At 40.5% G+C, this 10,285-nt stretch overlaps 1 long non-coding RNA gene across 1 annotated transcript; it reads left to right on the top strand.

Moving 5' to 3' along the window:
* Positions 1-309: 309 nt before the first annotated feature.
* Positions 310-6,034, top strand: LOC113620409 (uncharacterized). The gene is made up of 3 exons (XR_003432763.1): positions 310-423; positions 896-1,044; positions 4,509-6,034. It is a non-coding gene; the product is annotated as an uncharacterized LOC113620409 (long non-coding RNA).
* The last annotated feature ends 4,251 nt before the right edge of the window (positions 6,035-10,285 follow it).

The raw sequence follows: 10,285 nt of genomic DNA, 5'->3' as shown, positions 1-10,285 counted from the left end.
CAGAGGAGGGTAAAAGAAGTTAATTCCCAATAAAGATGTGGACAGCATATTTTGGAGCCCTGAACTCTGTGAAATGCACAGTCAAACTGTTTTTAGAATTCTAACATGCTGTAAGTTTTATTCTGGGTTTCTAGGCAAAAATTTCAGAAAGGTGCCTCTCTTTATCAAATAAAAGTAAAAAGATCACCTTCAGAAAGGGGTGGTAGAGACAGTGTTTTGAATCCTTCTTAACCTAATAATAGATGTCCTGCACCTTTACTCTTAAGAATCTCTTCCTCGCAGAGGTGTATGATTTAATGAGCATACTCTTTTGTCTGCTAGGAAATCCCTTCAGCAGTAAAACGGCTCTCTGAGAAACCACACTTTTTTACACTACAAGTGATTTTTTCCTCATAAGAATGATTTACTCTAGCTCCTTTAAAGGTAAACACATTCAAAATTTCTATCCCTGACTTACATGTGGAATCAAGACAAAGGGTATTTGTTCTTGTGTCAGGAATAGGCCTGCCGCTCCCCAAGCACTCAGAGCATCTGCTCCCCGGACTGATTCTTAAACCAAAAGCCACACGTGGCTTCTGTGCTTGACAGCTGGGGTGACCTTTTATATCCAGTTGGAATTTCAATTTGGGCCGGCTGGAATGGGTTTGCACACACAACAGAAAATGGGCTCTGTTGGTCAGAGAAAGCTTACTGGGCTAAAGACTAGGCTGACATTTTGGAAATACTGTAGGTTCATTTCCTGGGAATTCACCCCCCAAAATAAAGTCCCTTCAGTCCCTTCAAGTGGCATCCTCAGGCTGTTTAAGACAATTCTGACTCTTTGGGGATTTTATCTGCCCACTTAATATCAGCTATGTTGTCCAGAGTAACACAATATCTGCACATTTGTACTCAGCCTAGCCTTGGGTCCTGTGGAGAGCAGCTCTTCTCTACCAGCTCCTGGGGACCTCATTCTTTCCAGCACTTTCAAGAGGAAGTGAGAGCAACCCCCAGCCAGGAAACCACCCAGCATAAGTGTATGATCTGATGGCTCACGTCCTACAGGTAAGCTTCTAAAATGATTCTGAGGCTAGACAAGAAACGAATAAGCAGGTGTTAAAGGTTATATATACCTTTGTCATTAACAGAAAATTTTGACAAAATAGCACTGGGCGTGTATAGTCATAATACTACCCTGTGTTTATGTTATTATCTGTTACCCGGAGAGCATATTACGGAATGCCTTTCATCTGACAGGTTCAAAGTTCTTTCCAGTGTTAACCTCATACATTAAGGTACTTCGGTTTAATAACTAACAAGAACTTTGAGGGCAAGAGCCCTGTCTTGCACTTCCCTTATGCTTCACACCATACCCAGCAGGGTATTAGACATGCAGTAGGTACTCAGGGAATACTTGCTTAAAAATATATATATACATATATACATATACATATACATATACATATATATATACATATACATATATATGGAACAATGGCTGTGCTTTAATCCTGAGATCAGGCCTGTCTTTATTGTCACATCTGAAGAAAATGGATAGTGATACTCTGTAGACAGAAAATGGAAGTGGGGATATTGCAACTTCTCTGATAATGATGACAGCAGCTGCCTTCCCTGTATGCCAGAAACTGTATACTTTATACACATTAACTCATTTAGACCTCACCACAATCTCACAGGCTAAGTTTACCAGGATTACTACTCTTATTTGACATATGACAAGATATTACCCAAGTCACACAACGAATAAATAACCACATCAGGACTTGAATCCAGAGATTAGTCTCCAAGGTGCATGCTTTCAGGTACATCCCTGCTCCAGAATAGCTAATAATGACATTCATGGTTCCATTTACTAACTGCCCTTCTTTGAGGGATCGCCTCACAACATAATGTTGTGAAGTGGGAGGGAAAGAGGGAAGATGCTAAGAAAACACAGTTCATAACGTACACATTTCAGTTTGCATGGTTTTGATGTTTTTTCCTATATGTTATCTCATTTAATCCTCACAGCATGCTGTCAAGTATGTTACTGTTATCTCTTATATATAAGGAATAGATTTCTGGAGAATGGGTGGGTCTTTTAAAAAAGTAAATGCTAAAATTCAGAAGCTGAGAGGCAACAAATCTTCTAACACTGTGCCTACCCTAGGCCTCTTAGCTCAGTGTTGGTACGCACTTCCTATGTTTCCTTCCTTTCTTACTTATTAACACTCCAGTGAGTCATAAAGCTTATGCTTGTCTCTACATACAAATATGATTAAATGTTGACTTGCCATGCCACTAAGCCATTTCAAAAGCAGAGGCGGGCTTCCCTGGTGGTGCAGTGGTTGGGAGTCCGCCTGCTGATGCAGGGGACGCGGGTTCGTGCCCCGGTCCGGGAGGATCCCGCGTGCCACGGAGCGGCTGGGCCCGTGAGCCATGGCTGCTGGGCCTGCGCGTCCGGAGCCTGTGCTCCGCAACGGGAGAGGCCACAACAGTGAGAGGCCCGCGTACCGCAAAAAAAAAAAACCAAAAGCAGAGGCAAGGTAGAGAGGAAACAGTAAAAGTGAGAGTGCATGGAATGCTAAGTGATGTAACAATTAAAAAGAATGAATTAGATTTCAATGTACTGCCATGAAAAGATCTCCACAAGGCATAGTAAGTTAAAAAAAGAAAGAAAGAAAAGCAAGTTGCAGAGTAAAAAGTACAACAATGGTACCATTTATGTTTTGGAAAGATACAAACCAGTATAATACAAACACACACATCTATGCAAACATACATATAAACAGTTGGTTACACCCCAAATTGATAACCGATTTCTCTGGGGAGAGGATTGGGTCCGGGGTGAGGTACATAGCATTGGCAGACTTTATCTTTCTACGAGATAATTTATTCAAATAACGTGTATGTAAGAAAAAAAAAGAGAAAGGACAGGAAAGAAACAAGTGATGGTGTTAGAACATAAAAGGTTAGCAATATGCAGTAAAACAAGTGGTACAAATACACAAACTAAAATCCACTGCCACATTCATGTTCATAAGAGACCGAGAGATTAGAAGAGAGTCCTCATGTTGGCATTATTATTATCAATTGGATGATTTTTAACATGTAATGTCTGACTCTACCAGAAATACAGAGCTGTGAAGTACATTAGGCTTCGAGCCAGATAACCTGGGTTCAGGGCATGACTCTGCATTTCTCTGTAACCTTGGGCTAATCTCTCAGGGTTCCTTAACTATCAAGATAATAGTTACATACTTCAGAGGGTGCTTTGAGCATTAAACGAAATAATGCTCAGGAAAGAACAGCAAAATCATGCAGACTGAGACTTATGAATTGTGTTTGTGTTTCCTCTCTTCCCATTCTCTCTCCTCCACTTCAGAGAATTATTTATTTACACACCTTTAAGATGTCTGAATGTCCCACAATGAGGCAGAGTTAAATTAACAAACCGTTAGTCTTCAGTACAATATTTGCTGATAATAGATGGGCCTCCATTATTTGAAGCTTTAGATTATGCACATGCATAGTTTTTAGGCTTCAATAACCTGTATTCATGTATTTATTTTAAGGAATATATCTATTTGATTCTATTTATAAAATATACTCTTTTCTTGTAAAACCTACTTTTGATGCAAGAACTGAAATATACAAATCAGAGGGGCCATTTAAAGTATAAGCCAAAAATGCATTAAATACTTTTGCACCTTAAAATGTGTTTATTTGTGGTCCTACTAAAATTTCAGGCTGTTCTGAAATTTGAGAATCTAATTATAAACCTTACAGTAAAAAGGGTTGCAAAAATAATAAGAGAAATACTATCACCAATATAATTAAACACAAAAGAGAAATATGAACAAATTAAAAAAATATATCAGTTGCCTACACACAGCACCGTGTCCACACTGCATGACGTAACTATTTCCAATTACAGCCTCACCTTTGAAACAGAGCTGGGTTCTCATCTGCTTTTGCTGGATGTGCCTGTGTTAAAAGGCGCAGGGACCTGAAGATTTCTGGTCAACTAAATAAGAATCCAGTTTAAGTTGTTTTGCAGTTTGAGTTCAGAAAGGATTCATTTAAAGGAACCAATTCCAAGCACACAAAGCACACATCCCTCCCAGGCTCCTCCACACCATTAAACTGGGCTGTCATTTTAGAGCTGGGGGCCCATTGTTCACTTTCTTCTATGCTAATTAGACCTGACAGATTGCTCTTTCTAGCTAGACGGGCCCTTGCCAAGAACAGAGAGAAGAGATGAGGCTGATCTTGTCTTTATGCCTTTGGGATTAGTGCCCCATCCCCCATCCTAGTCCACAAACACAGAAAGGTATCCCCAGCAGCTCAAATCTGTTCCCCTTCTCCTCCAGCCTCCTTCTTACTTAACCCCTGGCAGTCTCAGCACCACTGACTTTTCTTACTTTCAATACCGTGAGATTCAAACCCTAGTAGGCTGTGGGAGTGGAATAAGCGTATGGTAAAATTTTTCATAGTAATATTCTGACCTTTTTTTTTTTTCTCTGCAGGCCCAGGGGGAAAAACAGATCACCTTTTCTAAAGGGAAAGATACTGCAGTTCCACCCAGCAGCAGGAAATATCGATTGCTTCATAAAACAGAGCTCAGGAAGGATTCAGGCCCTGGCACTGCCTGCATGTTTCTGAAGCAGATCCCTCGCCCCGCTGCCCTCAGTTTCCGTCTGTGAAATTCCATCAATAATTCTTGAACCTTTATCATATCAAAAACATGTTATACTGGTATTATGTAAGAATTAGATAATAAAATTATAGAGCTGGAAAAGATCTTAGAGATCACCTAGTCCAGTGTCTTTGTTTGGAAGACTGAAAAACACAGGCCAAAAGAAGGAAGTGACATGCAGTGTTATGAAATTAGTTCATAGACTTTAAACACACGATGCTGAACAACAGCTTGCTAATCAGCTTTGTCACTAACGTGCCTTTTCCTAGTTTATCCTATGCTTGATAATAAGCCTTATTGGCCAGGAAAGCAACTTTCTTTCTCCAAGGAAGGAATTCCCCTCACCCAAGGACTATGTTTTCAGAAGTGTTTCCCTTTACTAAGAATCCAATGGTCTTGTAATAGAACCTGAGTCACCCAATGCCACGTGCCTCTCGTAGGGACACAGGATGAAATTCAACAGGCTGAAGGTCTGGGGTCTGCTCTCAAATGTGAGTGGGCCTGTCTTTGACTTAAGCCTGGCTGTGCGCGCACAGCCTCAAGAGCTGTGAGCAGTAGAGATTGTTAGGAATTTCTTCTTTGAACAGATCTAGTGTTTCCCAGGTTGGAATGTAAACCCATTCATTTGTCATTCATTCACTTACGCACAAGAACTTAATAAAAGCCCATTTTTTGCTAAGCCCCTGAGAGCTGATAAGACTGCTACAAGGAGTAGGACCCAGCAACAAGGAGCCTCAGAAGGAACCAGCAGTGTAAACACTTATGTGCAGTAGAGCACTGTGGGGACTAGGATGGAAGGAGGAGATGGTCAATTTGCCTGGGTTGGGATTTAAGGAATCAGGAAAATGTCATAGAGGAGGTGATACTTGAGCTGAGCTTTGGGAAATGAAGGTTATTTTCCAGGTGGAAGTGAGGCAAGTACGTGGCATTCAGACAGAGAGTGAGCCTGGCGTTTGGGGGGAAAAGAAAGAAAATTTTGGTCTGCATCGTATGAGGAAGCATCATACTAAATTGGAAAGTTAGTATGATGTGAAACATTATATGACAAAGGAAGAAGTTTAGATTTTATTGTGGCAGCTCATGGGAACCTTTGAAGAGTTTCAAGCAGGGAAGTAACGTGATCTAAACTGCAGTTTTGAAAGATGGCTCCAATGGCAGTGTAGAAGATAGAATGGGGAAGAGGTAGGAAGAAGCAAGACCCAAGGCAAGTAGACAATACAAAAATTTAGGTGAGACAAGACAGCTGACTCAGTCTCTTCAAAGAGTCAGTGGAGGGAATTCCCTGGTGGTCCAGTGGTTAAGACTGCACTTCCACTACAGGGGGTCTGGGTTCAATCCCTGGTCAAGGAACTAAGATCCTGCAAGCTGCACAGTGTGGCCAAATAATTAATTAAATTTTAAAAATTTCAATGGGAAGGATCAAAGAGAGGGAACGGTTTTACTTTCCAAGAGGATTCAACTACATGAAATGTGTGGACCTTGTTTGGATCCTGATTCAAACAGGCCAGCTGTAAAGAGAAAATTTGGAAGAAAAACAGAGTATTAGGTAATATTAAGGCATTCTTGCTAATATTGTTAGGTGTGAAAATGCTACTGTGGTAACATAATAAAACAGCATACTGAAGTGTTTATGGGTGAGTTGTCATGATGTCTGGATTTGCTCTAAAACATTGTAGAAATAATAGATGAGGTAGCTATGGCAAAAAGTTAATAGTTATTCAATCCAGATGATGGATATGTAGGAGTTTGTTATACTCTATGTATATTTGAAAATCTTCAAAATAAAAAGCTAACATTTTAGGCAAAGGATAATGAGATCCTAAATTAAAGAAGTTATACTGAAAACGGGGACTTCTTGGTGGTCCAGTGGTAAAGAATCCTCCTTCCAATGCAGGGGACTCGGGTTCAATCCCTGTTCAGGGAACTAAGATCCCACATGCAGGTGGGGTAACTATGCCTGCAGAACACAACTGCTGAGCTTGCACGCCTCAACTAGAGAAGCCCGTGTGCTGCAACTAGAGTGAGGCCCGTATGCCACAATGAAGAACCCGCATGCCTTAACGAAGATCCCGCGTGCCGCAACTAAGCCCTGATGCAGCCAATAAACAAACAAATAAGAAGTTATACTGAAAACGGAGAGAAGAGAGCTATGAGAGACAGTAAAAAGGCAGAATTAACAATACTCAGTGACTGATTATAAGTGATTAGTGAAATTGAAGAGTTGAAGTGACTTCTAGGTTTTGCTTGGGTGCCTGGGGAGACGGGAAAGAGTTTACTCTTTCAGGCATGTGGAATTGGACTTTCAGTGAAACATTGACTTAGTGCTGCTTAGTAGGCAGTTGGACACGTAAATTTTTAAAGCTCAGGAGAGAGCCTGGGGCTGGTGGTGTGGATTTGTGAGCTGTCAGCTCACCAACACTTGGGTGGAGATTCAAATCATTAGAGGAGCATGGCAGGTGAGAAGGGAAGATGGCTGAGGAAGGAGCCCAAGGCACACTTACACTTAAGAAGTGGGGATAGAGGGGGCTTCCCTGGGCGCAGTGGTTGAGAATCTGCCTGCCAATGCAGGGGACACAAGGGTTCGAGCCCTGGTCTGGGAAGATCCTACATGCCACGGAGCAACTAGGCCCGTGAGCCACAATTACTGAGCCTGCGCGTCTGGATCCTGTGCTCCGCAACAAGAGAGGCCACGATAGTGAGAGGTCTGCGCACCGCGATGAAGAGTGGCCCCCACTTGCCATAACTAGAGAAAGCCTTCGCACAGAAATGAAGACCCAACACAGCCATAAATAAATAAATAAAATTTAAGAAGTGGGGATAGGAAGAACTTGCAAAAGAGATTAAGAAGAATGGCCAGTCAGGTATGAGGAGAAACAGGAAAAAATAATTTCTAGAGAATCTGTCAAGAAACAATAGTCAATAGAATCAAATACCCCAAGTTAAAATATGAAACCCATTGGATTTAGCATCTAAATGACAATTGCCAAAGAACTTTCAGTAGAGTATAACGTAAGAGGGGAGAGTAAGTGAAGCCTGGAAGATGAGGGAGGGGTGGATGGTCCTCACAGGAGGAGCGAGATGGCTAGAAACGGTTTGCAAATGGGCAAGCTCTGGTCCAATGGGATGATCAATTACCTCTGCTCAAGGGGGCTCAGTAGAAGTGAATTCCTGAGAGAAAAAAAAAAAAGTTTCAGTTAGGGCAAGGAGGAGAAGGGTATACTCTATAGAGATTAAGAATATAAGGTTGGTCTAATGAAGCAAAGATTCCAGAGGGCATTGTGGAGAGAGTTTACAAGAAGGTCAGCAGTGTCTGAGAGTCAGGAGGGTAGAAAGGGACTCTTGTCCTCTGGCTGGAATATTTTAGCAACCTCTTCAATAGTCTTCCAAATACAATTTTCTCCATTCTCTCCCATCTTGCAGGTATCAAATCTGGAAAATATTTATAAAGTACAGCCTTGATCATGTCAAACCCTTGCCCTAAAACTTTCATTAGCTCCTAATACCTACTGAGTTAGGTATAATGTAGATATTGAAAGCCCTTCCATAATCTGATTCCAACCTGCTTTTATCAGCCTGATCTTTCTGGGTTTATTTGTTTGTTTTTGTTATGTTTTGTTTTATTTTGTTTTCCTTTTCATGAACCTTCCTTCCAGGATGCCAGGTATTCACTCTTCTCTGAACATATTAATCATATGAAACATCAATATTATAGGAAAAGGGCATATAGTAGTGTCTAGCATATAGTAGCATTCAACAGATGTTAGTTTTTGGATACTGAACTATTTATAATTCCCCTCCAACCATTTCATGAAGTTCTCTTTACCTTGAAGTCTCTTTCTACCTTTCTTCATGTCACACGGCAAGATTCAGCTCAGGTGTCATCTGTTCCAGGAAGCCTTTCCTGTGTTCTCAGGCTGGACTGTGGGTGCCCTTGTCTGGGCTTCTGCGGCACCCCCATCTCTCCTGACACTCAGCCTATTAGATCTGTTTATATGTCTGTTTCCTCATTAGAGTATAAATTTCCTGAAGGCCATGGCTGAATTTTTTTTTAACACATTTATAGCATCAGTACCTAGTACAGTACATGGCACTATATATGCCTTAAAAAAAAAAAAAAAAAAGATATATTGAACAAAACTTCACTTCCTCTCTTCGTTAACTGCATTTTTATAGATGTGTGATATGGTTTCTTATATGATACCCTCACTCTACTCCTGAATGGAAGTGGACATTGTTTTTGTCACCAGTGTCCCTTCCTGTTCTTCTGGCAACATGTCTGATTTTCTCTGTGAATTCTCTGCTCTTGGTCTTTGTGATCTGGATGCGGCTTCCCCCAACACCTTGCCCCAGGGTGGAGGACAAGACACAGGCCTAAATCAGCCAGTTATTGTTCCATTTCCTGTGGCCTCACTGGTTTAGGTGAGCCACGTGCTCTAAGCCTTTCCAATCATAGTAAATCTCAGGACTGTCTTCAGTTACTGGAAGAGGAATTCTTCTCTCTCTCTCTCACCCTCTTTCTTCCGCACATGGTCATTGGGCGCAGGGCTATTTTCATACCACAAGAGACAAATATATTTGAAAATGAAGGCAATAGTTGGAGAGAACACAACCAGGAGAGAAAGAGAGAAAAAAACAGAGTCCTGGTGATGGAAAAAGAACTGAATTCAGCCATACTTGGAAAGAAAACTATTGCTTGTCAGTTTGTGTTGGATTTTCTGTCATTTGCAACAAAACCATCTTAACTAATATGATATTTATGGGTATCTAGTACATTGCTCGACACATGAGACTATTCAACAAATGTATTTAATAGATAAATAAGTTGTTGTGAGGAACAGCAGTTATTTACTTCTACAGGGCAATTTGGCAATATATAGCCTTAAAAAAGATCGTCCTTCTGGAGACGGATGATGGTGATGTTTGCACAACAATGTGAATATAATTCATGTCACTGAACTGTATACTTAAAGATAGTTAAAATGGTAAACTTTATGTTATATGTTTTACTACACTAAAAAAATGAATAAGAGAAAGGAAATGATCATCATTAGACCAGAAATAAAGGTTTATAGCCCAGTTAACACATGAAAACATAGTGTCAGGAAAGCTTGCTGCACTCGTATTACTATTAATACTAGTAGTAATTTTCTACTTTTAGAAATGTATCTTAGGGAAATAATTAGGTAAGTATACAAAGTATGTTTATCTGAACATTATTTATAATATCAGTAGGGACTGGCTAATAAAATTATGATATATTCAAATAATGGAATATCATATAGTCATTAAAATAAGGTAGACTTATGTGCCAATTCTTATGAATATATACATCAGAGTGCTATTGGAATTATATTAATATCAAATCATTTCACAAAAATAAGGCAAGACTTTTACACAATTTATGAATCAGAACCAAATGGTTGTAAGGAAGAACATCATTCAGTGGCTGGTAGGAGGTAGAAAAGCTCACTCAGAAAGAACTTACGATATTTCACTGAATTTCAGATACCATTGGTTGTGAGATGCTTCCTGATTTCAGAGATATCAAAATGTGAAAAACGGGCTTCCCTGGTGGCGCAGTGGTTGAGAGGCCGCCTGCCGATGCAG

Source organism: Aethalodelphis obliquidens, unplaced genomic scaffold (genome assembly GCF_003676395.1).
Source record: "Aethalodelphis obliquidens isolate GAN/ISIS:26980383/991018 unplaced genomic scaffold, ASM367639v1 scaffold8, whole genome shotgun sequence".
NCBI classification, from domain to species: domain Eukaryota; kingdom Metazoa; phylum Chordata; class Mammalia; order Artiodactyla; family Delphinidae; genus Aethalodelphis; species Aethalodelphis obliquidens.
Note: the sequence above shows the minus strand (reverse complement) of the source record. Positions and strands in the feature narration are given on the sequence as shown.